This window comes from Sphaeramia orbicularis, chromosome 17 (assembly GCF_902148855.1).
Source record: "Sphaeramia orbicularis chromosome 17, fSphaOr1.1, whole genome shotgun sequence".
In the NCBI taxonomy this organism is placed as follows: Eukaryota; Metazoa; Chordata; class Actinopteri; order Kurtiformes; family Apogonidae; genus Sphaeramia; species Sphaeramia orbicularis.
Window position 1 is genome coordinate 8294141 of NC_043973.1, and position 17804 is coordinate 8311944.

The 17804-nt window shown below is 39.7% G+C and overlaps 1 long non-coding RNA gene across 1 annotated transcript; it reads left to right on the forward strand.

Annotated features, from left to right (window-relative positions):
- The first annotated feature begins 933 nt into the window (after nucleotides 1–933).
- LOC115437127 (uncharacterized) lies at nucleotides 934–8664 on the forward strand. Its single transcript, XR_003937917.1, has 3 exons — nucleotides 934–1010; nucleotides 2578–2581; nucleotides 8654–8664. It is a non-coding gene; the product is annotated as an uncharacterized LOC115437127 (long non-coding RNA).
- The last annotated feature ends 9140 nt before the right edge of the window (nucleotides 8665–17804 follow it).

Below are 17804 nucleotides of genomic sequence, written 5' to 3' on the forward strand. Positions count from 1 at the left end.
TTCTGAGTAGTGGGGTTGATCAGTGAAAGGACTGCATTTATTACTTTGAGAACTTAAATTCTGGGGTGACAGGTTGATGTTAGCTTAAATAGGCTACGTACATGAGTGGTGCAAACTTTACAAGTTCATTCATTCTGCAATTGTAGTGTACTCATAAGGAGATAGACAATTTACCATTTTTAAGTTTTACTATTATAGGAGTGATGTACAAGGAGAAAACAGTGGTTAGCTGTGAACACTGTGTGCCTGCCAAGTTCTTCTCAGATAACACACACATTACGACATTAACCAGAAGCTAGCATAGCAGCTAACTTATCATGTTAGCCTTAGCATGGACACTAAACTCATTAAAAACTCTACATTAGCAAACTCAAACTCAACTGCATCCTTATAGGATGAGTTGGATCTTACAAACGCCAAGTGACAGAAGTTTTGCATCCTTTAATTCATGAATAACTTTAATGAACGTTTCTTGGCAGAGCTCCGCTCTACAGCAACTCTCCTCCTAATTAGCACATTACTTAAGCTGACAAACTTAACCAAACACCACCAGGTTCAGCAAAACAACTAAAATGACACCCACTGATAACAACATTTGTACTAACATTACCTTATCATAACAACTCCATAATTTGTGGTTATACTGGTTAAATCTCAACAGCTGGCCAAGTCATGCTAGCAAACTATAGGGCTACAGCTGAAAATCAAATATAACAGTTGTTTATGATATACACTTGTACAAACCCTAACCCTAACCAAAGATAACTGAATTTACAACACGAATGTCCGCTAATACAGGAAATACACTCGATAATTTGAAAGATGATGATGTCTTATTAACTTACCGCTAGAGTTGACAGATCAGCTGCAATAGAAATGAATGTGTTCTGACGGTGTTACACTCAATATTTCGTACTATTGGCTCCTCCATGACCCAGAAGAAGGTGCATATTTTTTTGATAACGGGAGTCTATGGAAGTGTCACAACTCTGATATATATCAAGGACTCTGTGTAGCATTTAAGCATCCAGGTTGCCACTTCCCACTGAGCTGCAGCTAGTAACATTTCTGATCACAAATGTCTGATGGTGCTAAACCTAAAAGGCCTCTTAGTATTCCCAAATACGTAGTAACAAAGTGAGAAACGAAACAAGGATATGTATAGGAGATGCTTTTGAAACATGGAGACGGTGGAGAAGAATTTGAAGACCAACCCCGTGGCCTCCCGCGGCCCCACCACCTGATAAGAGCCATTAAGAGCCAGGGCTGGGCCACAGTCTCTTCTCTTGGCCTGGGCCCAGATGAAGAGATCGCTGGTCTGGTACCGGATGAAGAGACCGGGCCCGGTATAAACACCGGTGTAGGACTTGTCGTATGCCATGGTAGCTCCTTGTAGTAGAACCTCATGCTGGATCTTTCAACCCTTAGTCTGGGGGGAGGCGAAGGGGATACCACACTACAGTATTTTCAATGTGACTGCAGTACCAGTTTTGGCCACAATCCTCCATACAGCACCTTTAAAACACTGGAACCAATGTCAATTTGAAGATGGAGTTGGAGTTAACCAGTTCAGGGCCTGCTTCTTTGCAAAATGCTGAACAGTTTAATCAGTCAGAATTAAACTTATTGGAACAGTATCAAACTGACCTGTCATTTCCAATGTCCTGTTGTAGCAGTAACTGTAGTGATGCCAAATGGACTGGCATGGATCTGAATCTAAAACGGCTCATTTAACCACGGCACAGCCACCACAGGACTGAGCACTTTTAACATGTCACTGACCATGTCTGACTGACTGAGCAGTGACTTAGTACTCACATGTACTTGACAGTGAGCTATAACACAAGTTACCTAATGGAACCGTTAGTTTTATATGTGATCTTTTGAAATAGCTAACAATGAAAATTCATTACAGGTAATCTTTAAGGTTCTTTGAAGTTTCTGAACATCAGTAAAATTTGACTTAATGGTGCACAAAAAAGGTTAAAAAAAATTAACAAAAAGAAAGTTTAAAAAAGTCAGTTCTTTCATTTACTTATCAATGTCTGGAAAGCCATGGGGAGATAGGGCTTTGTTTTACTGCATTGTTGAGGTCCTGTCATGCAACAAGCCATCCAGTAATGAACGTGACTTCTTAATTCTAACTAATATCAGTGCTGAAAGAGACAGTGGCTCAGTGTTCTAAAAGAAAGTACATGTATGAAAAAATCCCTTCAAATCACTTCATATGGATTTATTCAAGCATACTTATCTTTTTACCAGCATTCGTATCTCTGGGATATGAGAGGGTTTTAAAGTTGTTTCCAAGGCTCAAGGGTCATAAATCTCACTCAGCACATAAAAACACTACATGTCCTTTCATTTAACACAGAGGTTTTATTCAAACCTTGACAACACCAGACATCTATCCTGCATAAGTGTCCCTGAACAAAAACCTGAATATCTGCAACTGTAAAGGCAAGATCGTCTCAAATTTATCCCTTAGACATCAACAGAGTATAACACAAAATGAAAAAAAAAAAAAAAACTAACATAAAAAATACACAAAAACACAACATATCAATACCTGCAGGTTAGGACAGTTTCCAAACAGAAACATTCATACACATGAAAGTTTAGCTTGGCATTTGGTAAACCCATGTATCATAAACATCCAGAATATAAAGCTGGGAAATTCTCATGGAGATTATCTCTTCAAATATCAGCCAAAGAATACAGAATAGTATTTCTGTAAAGGTACTTCTAAACATTTTATACCTCCTTTCCTCGTTATCAGAAGATCTGAGAGCTTTAACTTCTTTCACACCACAAATGTCCCCCATATGTGATCTTTCACTCAGTATGATTCTCATGAATGACAAACACACTGTGTTATATTTCCATGATGATTTTTAAGTTATAAATTAAAACACAATGACGCCATTAAAAATAAATAAAAGAAGCAAAATCCACCAGCACCTCATGCTGACATCAGTGCTGTTGGTGGATCATTCAAAGTAAAAGAATGTGTAAAAAATAAATTCAGGCACTGTTACAATTTAGCACAGTGGGATTCATCAAGGAAAATAGCTTATAAATTATGGTTTTATACATAAATTAAATGTATAATTAAATAAATCCTTTGTTTTCAAAAGAAGTTTGCACAAATTTGATAGGACCGTCGTTTCACAGCATCAGTGTCCGAATTATAGTGCAGGATTTTGTCCTTAAATTGGTACAGTGCAATAAATACATTTTTGTATAAGATGTTCAAGGAAGTAAAACTTAATGTTTCTCACAAAAATCTATATGTAAATGTATCTCTATCTATCTATCTATCTATCTATCTATCTATCTATCTATCTATCTATCTATCTATCTATCTATCTATCTATCTATCTATCTATCTATCTATCTATCTATCTATCTCAATGGGAAATTTAACCGCAAAAAACCCCCAGACAGAACAGTTGTTTCAAGTTGTTTTGTTGAAACTGTTGAAGGTGTTTAAACACATGTTTAAGCATATTAAATGCATATATATTCCCTTCTTTCTTGAGTCCATCTGCTTATGCAAAACGAAACGCGATTAATATAGATTAAAAATAAATGATAATTAACCGTGATTAATTGAAACTGATTCACAGCAACCCTATGATTAATCTGACTAAAACTGTAATCATTTCACAGCACTAACACACCGCGGGGGGGGCGGGCAGTTATATACCTGGGGGTGTGGTCCATAACTAACGTAACTAACGCTGGCGTGAAACTTTACATACTTTCAACATCCAACTCCCGGGTTCTATTCCTCTATTATACAGAGTGTGTGTGTGTGTGTGAGAGAGAGAGAGAGAGACAGAGAGAGACAGACAGAGCAGGTGTAAGTGTTTTAGAACTACCGTAGTTCATAGGTGGCAAACAACGTCCGTCTTATTAACGTCTCTTTCCCTTTTGCTGTCTTTCACTGGGACCTGATGTGATCCCAAATGGGACTGTAATAATGGCAGAGGGTCTTCAATCTCTAACTTCCAGGTTGACATCATATTTATTGTTTTTTTTAACCTTATATCAGCTGCTATTTCATAATTTGGGTCAATGTGTGCTCCTTCAATATGTCTGTGTGGAACTTGCGTAGATTTAAAGTTCTGCATCCAACAACATCTTTTGTTCGTTTTTGTTTTTCTCAACATACTGTGTCGTTTCAGTACAGCTGTGTACCAAACCGAACAGGTGCATACCAAAACGGTTCGGTTCAGTATGTGTACCGTTACAGGCCAAATAAATAAATTAAAGCTGCAAGCAGCATTGGGCGGGACCTCGCACTGGGCGATCCGCCTCCCATACATTCCGCCTCCCATGCATTCTGCCTCCTATACGTTCCGCCTCCTGTGCGTTCCGCCTCTCATACATTCCGCCTCCCATGCGTTCTGCCTCTCATATGTTACGCCTCCCGTGCATTCTGCCTCCCATGCGTTCTGCCTCCCCTATGTTCCGTCTTCCGTATGTTCCGCCTCCCATGAATTCCACCTCCCATTAGTTCTGCCTCCCATACATTCCGCCTCCCTTGTGTTCCACCTCCCATACGTTCTGTCTTCCATACGTTCCGCCTCCCGTGAGTTCCGCCTCCCGTGGCCGTTGACACCTCAGCTCCACTCACACCTCTCCGTCCCGACACCAGCCTCCTCTCTTTTGCATCCATCCTCCTTTCATCCCTACAGAACACTTGCGCCCCTCTGCTGAAACCATCACCTTTTAATGAGGCTTTTATTTTGAAAAGCCTACTGTGTGTGTATGCAAGTGTGTGTGACAGACAGAATCTGTTTGAGTGACTTGAAATTGTACAAACAGGTGAGCATAAAACTTATACTTTACCATTTTTAATCAGGCTTTGATTCTGTAAAACTTTGTTTGTGTGTGTGTACCATTCACATTTTTATCATGTCCTCATTTTTATTCAAATATATGTGTGTGTGTGTGTGTGTATATATATATATATATATATATATATATATATATATATATATATATATATATACATATAAAACTGAGGGTTTTACTTTGAAAGGCAATTTTCTGACTTCCTCTTGGAGAGAGCTCATAGCGTCCTCCTATATTTTTTGTAGTGCTGATGTAAGGAACATTTTGGCATTGGTTTCATGTCTCTTGGACATTCCTGCTGGCCGCTATGGCGGTTTCTGTGTTTTTTGACATAGGTGGCGCTAGAGAGCCCATTTTGGCACCTATGGGGCTAATTTTTGCATTTTATCAAATTTTTCACCGGACCTGACATACGTGCCAAATTTGGTGAGTTTTCAAGTATGTTTAGGGGGTCAAAATCCAGTTCAAAGTGGCGGACAGAAAATAATAAAAAACGAACGAAAAACAATAGGGGCCTTGCTTTCTGACTAAAATTTTATTGTGTGTGTGTGTGTGTGTGTGTGTGTGTGTGTGTGTGTGTGTGTGTGTGTGTGTGTGTGTGTGCGCGTGCTTGTGGGTGTTTTTATGTATGTGTATGTGTGTGTGTGTGTGTGTGTGTGTGTGTGTGTGTGTGTGTACCATTCACATTTTTATCATGACTTCATTTTTATTCAACTTTTATTCATATATAATTTTTTACATACATACATATATTTCTTATGTAGTTTTCATATTTTTTCTGTATTGTTCAAATGTTCTTGTGTGTAGACAGTTTATCAGTGAAGTTTCTTGTCATGTTTTCAGTCACACTAGGAATCTGATTGTCTGTTCATGGTCTTACAGCACCACCTGGTGGTTTCATTGTATGCATTCCACAGGAAAAGATTCAGCCAATCAGCTTCCAGTTTCTGTTTCCCTGTCAGTCTTCTCTTCGGTGTCAAATTACGAAAAAACAGAGACAAAGCTCAGAGTGTGGCAGGAGTCTGCCAGAATTTGCAGAAACAAACTGCGATTTATCCATAACGGTACATCCAATCTGAAAAATTCTTGGACTAGAAGCAAGCACATAGACTCCTGAGCTTATTTAATAAATAATATTAGTCATAAGAGATTGAACTGAATAAGCAGTGAGGGTGGAAAGCGTGTTGTCCTTGTAATTCCAGGAAAATAGAATACATGCCGAGGCAGATTGCCAAGTTCCTGTTGGATTTAGCTCATGAGTGTGAGTGTATGATTTTTCGGGCTCGATGAGACCAACATTTTGGCGTTCGTTTCATGTCTGTACGACAATCCTACTGGCCACTAGGGGCAATTTTGTATGCATAGGTGGCGCTACAGAGTCCATTTTGGCACCTAAGGGGTTAATTTCGATATTGTATGAAAGTATTCACCAGACATGACGTATGTGACAAATTTGGTGAGTTTCTGAGCATGCTGAGGGGATCAAATGACAGGTTAAAGCCAAAAAAGCATAAAAACAAACAATATTTTATAAATCCATAACTGTACATCCTATCTCAAAACTTTTTGCACAGGAGAGTTGGGGTGATTTTTCTGATGTATGACATGTGGGGAAAAGTCGAAATCTAAAAATTAGTCACAAACATCACATTTTTCCGAACCTATAAAAAAATAACTAAGACATTAATTAGAAATTTGTGAAGACAGCTTTTTGAGAAGGGTTCACTCTATCTTTTGGTGCTATTTAGAAGCCAATATGACAAACTGGCTCATACTACTTTTAAGTTGAGGGTTTTACTTTGAAAGGCAATTTACCGACTTCCTGTTGGAGTTAGCTCTCGGTGCCCACTGGAACATTTGTAGTGCTCGATGTAAGGAACATTTTGACATTGGTTTCATGTCTCTCGGACATTCCTGCTGGCCGCTATGGTGGTTTCCGTGTTTTTTGACATAGGTGGCGCTAGAGAGCCCATTTTGGCACCTACGGGGTTAATTTTTGCATTTTATCAAATTTTTCGCCAGACCTGACATACGTGCCAAATTTGGTGAGTTTTCAAGCATGTTTACAGGGTCAAAATCCAGTTCAAAGTGGTGGACAGAAAATAAAAAACAAACGAAAAACAATAGGGGCCTTGCCTTCTGGCAAGTCCACTCACTGTGTGAGTGGACCTGCCCTCTCGGCTCGGTCCCTAATAAATAAATACACACACACAGACACACACACACACACACAGTATATACTATCAGTCAAATGGACACACTTGGTTTTTCTTTATTTTCATGACTATTTACATTGTAGATTCTCAGTCTTTTCTCACCCACTTGGGTGGTGTCTCCTTCAGACTTGGGTCCTCTACTAGAGGCCTGGGAGCCTGAGGCTTCTGCGCAGGATCTTAGCTGTTCCTAGGATTGCGCTCTTTTGGACAGAGATCTCTGATAGCGTTCCTGGTATCTGCTGGAGCCATCCACTCAGCCTGGGGGTCACTGCCCCTAGTGCCCTGATCACTACTGGTACCACTGTTGCCTTCACAGCCCACATTTTCTCTATCTCCTCTTTCAGCCCTTGGAATTTCTCAAGCTTCTCGTGTTCTTTTTTTCTGATGTTGCTATCACTTGGGATTGCTACATCTATCACTACCACTGTCTTCTGATGTTTATCAACCCCCACTATGTCAGGCTGATTGGCCATCACCATCTTGTCGGTCTGGATCTGGAAGTCCTGCAGGATCTTGGGCTGTTTGTTGTCTGTCACCTTTGAGGGTGTTATCTGTGTCATCCATCTTGACCCTAGGACCTCCAGTCATACTCAGTACAGATGTTCCTGTACACTATGGCCACTACTTGGTTATATCCAGGGTGTGATTTGTCAAATAAACAGAGGGAGGCTTTTTTTTTTTTTTTGGTGTGTGTGTGTGTGTGTGTGTGTGTGTGTGTGTGTGTGTGTGTGAGACCATAATTAACGGAACTAATGATGGTGTGAAACGAAAGTGAAACTTTACATACTTTCAACGTCCAACTCCTGAGTTCCATTCCTTCATTGTACAGTGGATCTTACATGAAATTTTCACAACTTCTGACCTGTATCCACTGGACACACAAATGCTGGGTCCCACAAATTTGTCACGTTCACCCTCCCTACCCCCCATTACGACACGAATTCTGAGACTGCCGACAGTTGTGGTCAGCTGAACGTTAGTGCCAGTAATGTAGGATATAGGTGGGAGAAAGCTCAACCCGGCCTCTATTGCTCTGGTATTCAGGGCCTGTTCTTGTGCAGCCATGAGTAGTACCTCTGAGCTGTCTTTCAGCCTTTTCCAGCCACTGGTATGTTTTCTCAATATTGGCCATTTCCTCAATTTGCCGGTGGTACATGCCATCCAAGGGCTTGTCCTTCCGTGACAGCCCCTTGGGCTCCTTGTCCTTATTCACTTAGCAGTTAGTCATTGGGGGCCATCTTCTTTATATATTCATGGAGGTTTGCCGTTTCCTCCTAGACAGCAGCTCTGACACTTACTAGTCCTCAGCCCTCCTCCTTTCACTTTGTGTACAGCCTCAGGATGCTGGACTTTAGAAACCCTCCATGCGTGATAAGGAGCTTTCTTGTCTTGATGTCAGTGGCTTGTATCTCTTCCAGTGGCCAGGATATTATGCCAGCAGGGTATTTGGCTTGGATCTTATTTTTGCTGATCAGCTGACTTTTCAGGACCTGCCTTACCCTCTGTAGGGATTTGGCTGTGGCTGACCCCCAAGCTGCCTCCTCATGATTACCATTTGCCTGCTGGCAAGGTCGGAGTGAACTAGCTATCAAGTCCCTGGAAAAGACCCCTACTTGGCACAATAAGGTCATTGACCATTTTCTTAAAAAGGAACGGAGGGCCGAATTTATGTTTAAATAACTTGACAATTTTTTTGAAGTAAGCCGACAATGAGCTTCCCCTTTCTGAAAGACGAGCAGCCACCACTGCTCCAAAGAAAATATTGCTAACTAGTCCTGGCCACCTCTGGAACCTGATTGGACACTTCAGGTGCCAGTGCCACCCCAGTTGATTGACAGGTCACTGCACATCTTGTTAAAAGATGCACGATTATTAATATGAACGAGATAGGCAGAATAAAAGTTTTTCAAAAGAGTGACACATATCAAGAGAATCTATTTTCATGGAATACATAATTCTGTGGTAAGTTTTAAGGTGGTTTCAGAATAGGTCACTGTTTTAAACTACGGAAAATATGACAGCACATTTAGAGGAGAAGAGATGGTGTCACCAATAGTTCAACTATTTGAGTAGACTAATGTTATGAAAGGTTAACATTATTAAAGGCTAATGTTATGAAATGCTAACATTATGAATGGCTAATCTTATCCTATGTTTGCCTCATGTTGAATACATTTACATTCATGCAGCTGCTTGTGTGACCAGTAAAACCTACAAACTGCTCCTGATCAAGTTATGATAATTTTATAATAGTGAGCAAATACTATTCATGGATTTTTGGGTAAACTAAATAGAGTAGTCTTACATGTCAATGTCAATGTTTCTAAAATGGCGTTTTTCTGGATTACTTAATAAAAAAAAAAATTTAAAAAAAGGCAACAATTCAGAGTATACCCACTACTCCAGGGACCACTACACCACTGACTGTAACCATACATGTTTCACAATAATGTAAATATATAGAAGAATGCTGATATTTGCTTATTAGCTCTTGATCTGGGATAACAGTACGCTTGATGTTAGCCAACTGTGTGGCTAGTGCTATGTTGTGTAATTCTACTAAAGTACAGTTATAATCTTCTGTTCAGAATGTAGGTAGCTCTAACAGATACTACATAGAAAGGTTCGGTCCAGTGTGGTAAGACAACTATATTTTTACAATAAGTTGTAAATAACCCACCTGATTTCGTTGGACATTACCAGCTTCCTCAGCCATCTTGCTGCCACGGAGACACAGACTGCACATCTGTTCAGGTTCCTTATTTGAACGCGTGTGCAGTCCGTGGAATTGATGTATCCACTTCACAGGCATTAGTTATTACAAATGCCTTTGAAGTGGTGATGTATTTTTGACAGTAGAGTCAGGCTGGTGAATTCGTATTTGTAATGGAGAAAGTGTAATTGTAAAGTTGAATTTCGTGTTTGTAATTCTTGTTGTCAAAACTTATTCATTTGTATTCTAGTGGAAAAAATACATGCAGTACATTTTATGTATGACTGAACTCATCCAAGAGTTTACAATTTTTTTTTTTTTTTTTGCACAACTATAGACTAATATGCACACATTTCTATCTTATGCATACAATTTTTTTTTTTGACAGTTTCCTTACCCTATAGTCCTCAGTGTGTTGTCCATCTGGACATTATTGTTAGTTTGTGTGCAGCCTGTGTGAATTCCTTGGCTGATATGTGCATCACATATGTGAGGGCTGGTGGTAGAAATGGGTCATGTCTAGTCAAGAGAGAAAACGTCTTTATAAATGTCTGCTCTTGACAGTTGAGAACCTGAATGATGATCTCGCTTGACGTCTCCTCATTCATTGGTAATGCTGTTTGCTCACTGACGCCAGTTAGTTGGGGATCAGATCACACACTAGATACAGTTTATTTACAGTATTTCCTCACAGTTGACTCTCCCACACCCTCCATAAACCCCGTGGGAGGAATTTTTACATTTGCAATTTAGGGATTTAATTGATGCTCTTATGAGCTGTGTAAGTGATTTATTACCATTTATTACAATATTATCCTCTTTTTTTTGCAGGAGGGTTTTCAGTGAAAATCAGGTATTTTTCCATATTTAATTTACTGATCATGTAGATTTTCATCAAAGCTTACGTAGATTGAAGTTGAGGTTTATTATATCAGAAACAGAGAAAACAACAAATAGCAAATATATCAGTAACTGAACATAAAAGCAAGTGTCTCCATCCACTGTCATTTATCAAACTATATGAGTTTTACTGATGAAGCAATGTTACAGAAGATGATGGTGTTTCCATGTTCACTATGGAGCCTTTGAACATCCGAATGGGTCATATCTGATGACCATGAAAATATGACACACTGTATTTTACACCAATTATTGACATTTTAGATCAGTTGATGATTTTGGTTGCCAGTGGCTGTTTGGGTCTTTATGGGTTAAGGTAGCTTTTCAAAATGTCCATATTAATAATTTACAATGTGCTCTTTTATTCTAACATTATTTGACTCCATCCATGATCATACTTTGTCACCAAAAATTATTTATCAGTATGACAGTGTTTTGTAACTTAAGTAACTTAAGCATTTGTTCACAGTATCACACTGAAAAATTACAGGATGGTTGTGTTTTCACTTGGTCCTTTTATATGGAATATAAGGGGTGTGGGACTCAGAATGCACCGTTTTGGCAAATGTTAGCTAGCGAAAAACTGGTTAAGTTAAGCTAATGCTAGCTGTGTGCATTAAGCCCCTTTCTGAAATGCCTTGAATCATCCAGGTTCCGTTAGCAGCAATAACGCAGTTAGCATGGCTACAGTTGAACTGGAGCAGTCAAAACTAAAGAAACCTGAAATATATGGTTGTTTCTAATAAAAAACAACAATACATTGCTGTAGTTTATAGCAAAAACTTGTACAAAAGTATCCAGTAATATACTATAATTATTTAGCAAACAATTTTACAGCACTAATTTGGCAACTTTTTTTCTGATATTTACCGTAAATTCTGTAGTAAATTTGTTACAGTGAAGTATGTGCCTCTGTGTACATCGGGGCTAACACGGGGTCTTTATGCAGGGGGGTACCACCCCTGTTGAGAAACACTGTTTTATGGGGTGAATCTGCTGCATCTCCTTTATACTAATAGCCAGTGAGTCCGTGATTTTTCTGGATTTTTTCTCCTTCACACCTCCCGAGGAGAGCGTCCCTCGGTCAAGAACCACTGCAGTATGAGCTTGGTCATTTAATAAAATAATATACAGGAAGTGACAAATGAATGTCCCATCACAATGACTTTAAACTTAATCTATCAAGAGGACCCTGAATGCATGGTGAACTGAACACGTCAGCGCTTTGCTCGTCAGTGCTGCCTTTGTGGATGTTGTGTCAGCAGAGCACTGCCAACTGTGTCAGGGATTACTCGTTGTGTGTGGCCGCCTGACGCCACAAATTCTTGACTGGCACTATTGGACTACTGTTATACTGGGCCTTGAACCCCTCCCCCACACCTCATCTGACACCCCCAACCCCCCCTACCCCCTTCCAACTCCCTAGGCGAGACAGCCACACTATTTTCGGCCTCTGGGCCCAATGCTTGACATACCAATTATATAACAGAGATTCGAGCTGGCTTTTTGCTGCTCCATTTCTTTTCTGTGCCATAGTTTAGTGTTACACTCCTGCTTTCTTCCTCAGTGCACAGCTCTGCAGAACACCACATGTGCTCTGAATCCTTGTGGAATTTTCATGCATTTACACAAACTATCCAGTGCATGCTTGTAGAGATTCAGCATCTGTATCTCCATGTAGATTGCAGCAGGGCTATTCTACATGAGGATGAGTTCAAGTGTTATAGTACTTGAAAGTGGTCTTTATACCTGTTTCAAGATGATATTTTCACAGTCTTGGTTAGTTGGTGAAAGGCCAAATTGGAGACAATGACAAAAACTCCCTATTCTTGTTTACTGTTGTATAATAAGGACAGGGAGAAATATTCCCTAATTTCAAAACTCTGAGGTGCAGTTTGTAATTTTGTTCTCCGGTGGCTAAAGAGAACAGTCAGTGTTCATAATAAAATTAGGGTAGAAATGACAAGTCTGCCTTCTCAATAAACCACAAAGTCAAAATCAGCTTGTAGGTGTGTGTGCAAATTTTTTAGCTGAAAATCCTCACTTCAAATCTACAGTTCACAACACATCTAAAGGTTTATTCTCTGTTTTCCCTATTGTCATTCTTTTCCATAAATAGTGCAGTGAGATGTTTATTCTAGTACATATGCAGTTGCACCCTTCTATACCTTTGTGTACATACGTGTACATTTGTGGGTATGTGTACATATGTGCATGTATATGTACGTATGTATGTGTGTATCTATATGTGTGCATATATGTGTACATATGTGTGATTACGTGTACATATGTGCACCCAAGTGTATTTGCTTTTGACCATTCTGTAGCTCACATTTGAATTCATGCTTGTCAGCATCCATTTCAGTGCAGCATATGAATACATACAGGTAAGAACCTGTGCTGGTGTGTGCATGTGTGTGTGCATGTGTTTGTGCATTGTAACAGCAGTGGCTCATTTTTCAGCTAAACGTCACATTGTAGAATTGCAGAGGGAGAAGTCTGAATAAAGTTTCCTGTTAGCTGCTGCTTTGTTAGTTAGCTACACACACACTCACACACACACACACACACACCCCTACATACATAGAGAGGACATGGACCAGTGTTTTTACTCCCATCTCCAAATATCCCCACAAGAATTTCATGCCGAACTCCTTGCAAAGTGTTGTTACTGTTGTACTTTTAATTAAATATTTAATTAGGTGTGCAGCCAACTGCGACATTGACACATTTGTGCAGAGTTTGTCCTGCTGATTGGTGTCCTCTGTCCTTCGTATTGAAAAAGCATTGAAGGATTTCAGTGTTTGTTGAGCGTGCCCACTCTCCCTTCAATCACACATTGCTCTGGCTTTTGCACTGCAGAGCTGCAAGGACAAATGGTTTGAAAACTAAGGCCAAACTGAAGCTGCTGTTTAGTTCATTTCAGCTCTGTGGGATAATTCACAAGCCATAGTAACATACAATTTAGATCATATTTTCCAGAATTTACTACTACCAGACCTACTCCGTTTTGGACAAATATTTGTCAAATGACTTGCATCAGTGGTCTAGTGGTCCCTGGAGAAGTGGGTACACTCTCAACTCTTGCCTTTTTTTTTTTTTTTTTTTTTTTAAATAACATAGTCCAGAAAAACACCCTGTTTTAGAAATAGTGACATGTAAGACTACTATATCAGGAGGAGTTTGTAGGTATTAATGGTTGCTCAAGCAGCCTGCTTGAATGTAAAATGTTTTCAACATAAGGCAAACGTTAGCCTACTCGCATTGTTTAACTTTTGGCAACAAAATCTCTTCTTCTCTAAATCTGTGGTCATATTGGCAGTAGTTTAAAACAGTGACTTATTTGGAAACCACCTTAAAACTTACTTCAGAATTATGTATTCCATGAATGTAGGTTCTCTCAGTACATGCCATTCACTTGAAAGATGTTTATTCTGCCTTTCTCATTCGCATTTCCAATACTTGTTCATCTTTCAACGAGATGTGCAGTGACCTGTCAATCAACTGAGGTGGCACTGGCACCTGAGGTTTCCAATCAGGTTCCAGAGGTGTCCAGTGCTAGTTAGCAATATTTTCCTCAGCATGACCCGCCCTAATCTGCCTCCGATTGGCTCATTAGTCCTCATGCCAAAAGTTAACCAATCTAATCAGTGAAGGCACCAAGTACTAGCCAATTAGAGGCAGAGTAGGACGGGTCATGGCTTCTCCATCCTAGGGGAAAAATGGGCAATTTGGCTCAAATACTACTGAATGGTGTGCATCAGGGGGATTTAGAAGTGGGTATATACAATGCTGACTGAAAAATAAGTAAGTATACTGCCATATACCCTGGACTACACCTCTGACTTTTACTGGCTGCCATGACATCAGAGCTAAACCATTTTTTCTTTTTTTGAGAATAGGTACTTTACACTTTATTACAATTTAATAATAGCATGGAAACAATTGGTGGTAGTAAAACAATAGTAATTAAGTAATATTGTTTAATTATCTTCTAATTTCAAATTCAGCAATAGGCAGTACTGTGTGAAGGGGTTTTAGTCAGGGCCTTCACTAACCAATAGATCAGTTTCGTGATGACGTAGGATGTATGCTGCTCGCGCACCTTGGAGGCAGAAAGCACACCGAGTTCGTAGCAAAACACTGATTGCAAATGTGAATAATGCCGTCGTCTTGCTGTGCCGTGGGTTGTCAGAACAGAAAGAACACACAGAAGGATTTAAACTTATACAGAATTCCTGCGGGGAAACATCCCTTCCAGAAAAATCGGCACAAGTTATGGTTGCAGGCATTAAGACGGGAGAACTGGTCTGAGGAGGAAATTCAGAATGCTGGTCTGTGCAGTGCACACTTCAGATCTGTAAGTACTGGAGATCTACCATACAGAGGTCGAGTTAACCGAAAATATTCCACCATTGACAGATTTTTTTTTAAATGACAGAAAATTCTGAAGGCTCTCCATAATTTTGACAGATTAAAATACTGAGGGTAATTGTTGTTTAGCTAACTTTTGCCAAAATTAGGTGCTACTTTGCTAGCGCAAACTGTGCAGACAGCCGAGTCTCTTTAGTTATTTTACAGCCCAGTAAATGTGATGGCACTGATAAACACAGTGAAAAAAGAGGGACTGATGCGGTGACGGATGACGGACAAGCAAGTTATACACCAGTTCTGATGGCATTTGGTGTGTTATATGTATGCATTTTCTACCTTTCATGTGTTATTTGATGGCACGTCAGTTTGTGCCCTGTGGTTCACATAACCCGAACCCTCAGTGCATGGGATTGACACTGCGTGAACAAACACAAGGAAAGCTTATAATGTCTACAGATAACACACCAATTAAAAGTGGTGCATATAATTATGCGATCGTGATATCGCGTTGGTTTATCAGCCAGCAGCAACTACAGCTGCTGCATCACTGAGATGTTTTTGAACGTTAAATACTACTAAATATATCTCATTATCATTAAAAAATAAAAATTTGAAATGACGGATAATAATATGTTATGATGGAATTTTTACGACCCTGTCCATCAAAATGACGGACTACAAAAATGTCTAGTGCACCCTCTGCTCCCCACCCGTCTGTGACAGTCTGCTTTTCTACTATGGGACAGCCTATCCCGATGCGGTAAAGTGAAATTATGCGGCCGTGAAAAAGAAGATGGGATCGGCTTTTGGACAGAAACAGTTAATTGACAGTTTTAGAGCTAACATATTCGCTCGTTCACGAGTTCCAGGGGAGAGCCTGGAGGTGTATGTGAGCCGCCTGGTAGCTGGTACTGGTGTTTTTGCCTCCGAGGTGCGCGCGCATCACTGTTGTTAGTAAACATTGAAACTCATCTATAGTAAACCACACAAATCTTACACATCCCTGGAAGCCATATACAAATAATATACATTTTCAGATGAAAACCAAAAATCCTCAAATTCTCAAATAGTAAAGCACTCGCCTGTCATTTTACATAAAGTCCATTCATCTGTCTGGTTTGACAAAGTGTTCAGTTACATTCTCAAGTAGTTTTCTTTTTTGCTTCAGTTGATTCAACAGTTATTTTTCAATCGAGAGATACAAAAGAAAGCCTGTTTATCCAGTTGTATTCCTTACATCTTTTTGACAACTGAAAATGAGTCTGTAAACACTGGGATTGCTTGGTCTCCATTCACATTGCCATTTATTATTATTATTATTATTATTATTATTATTGTTATTATTACCTCCGCCAAGGAGGTTATGTTTTCATCGGGGTTTGTCTGTTTCTTTCTTTGTCTGCTTGTTTGTCTGTTAGCAAGATAACTCAAAAAGTTCTGGATGAATTTTAATGAAATTTTCAGGAAATGTTGATACTGGCACAAGGAACAAATGATTACATTTTGGTGGTGATCAGGGGGAGGGGGACTGCTCTGCCTTGGTGGAGGTCTGCGTTCTCTGAGTGCTTTTCTAGTTATTATTATTATTATTATTATTATTATTATTATTATTGGTAATAAATAATAAGGTGAAAACTATCCCTGTCCACTCCAAAGTCTCCTCAACAACTGAAGGTGATGCTGGCTCTTTTTGTCTTTATTGTCTGTCCAGTCCAGTGGATCACTGAGGTGAACATTCAGGTACTTAGTAGAGTCCACAGTCTCAATGTCCAAGTCCCACATGTTCACTGGTGTGTGTTGTGGGGGAGACAATCTCCTTGGTTTTACTGGTGTTCAGGAGCAGGTGTTTTTGCCCACACCAGTCATCGAAGTCCGCAATGACCCCCCTGTATTCCTGTTCATTCCTGATGACACCGCCATTGTGGGCTGTATGTCGGAGAACTTCTGCAGGTGACAGTGTGTGGAGTTGTCCATAAAGTTCGAGGTGTTTAAGGTGGAGAGGAATGGTGAGAGTGCCATCTTGATGGAGGCCACCTTCCCCTGGGGGGCGATTCTTTACAAAGCTTTAGTGTGAAGCTAAATTATGTAAGTATTATCAATAGTCATTATGCAGTATTCAGACCTCTATCAATGTTTTACTATTATACAGTATATGATGTTTTTCAGCCATTTTACTTCTGCATTCATGTCTCTGGTACGTTTACTACTGAAAGTAAAAGGTGAAAGGTTTACTTCTGAGTGTCTGAAAGATTCCCCCCTGTGCAAAGTTAGGATGAAAATCAGTCTAAAAGCCCATTCATGCTAGCTTTACATACATTATGTATGTCCTTTTCAAACAGTGTCAAGTGTGACTAGCTTCATACTTGGATGCGTCCATTGAATTGGAATAAGCATTTGTCAATCAATCCACCAGAGGGTGCTGCTCTTAAGTAACATACTGGCTGAATACCACAAAGAGGAGTAAAGTTTATTGAGAAGAAGAACGTCAATAATAACTAACATGGCGAGGACAGAGGAGGTATTACTAATACAGATACTAATGTTGATATTGAGAAGGGTCAGCTGTCCTAAATATGTCAGTACTTTTTCAGTAACTCACACAATTGCTTTTTGAAAAGTTCCACCATTTCTGTAAATTATTCTCTTTAAATCTCAACACTGCCTCCACGGCTACTGCTCCCTATTCTCTGTCAGGGTTCACATCCACAAGCTCCGAGGGCATGAACAGAAACACACACGTA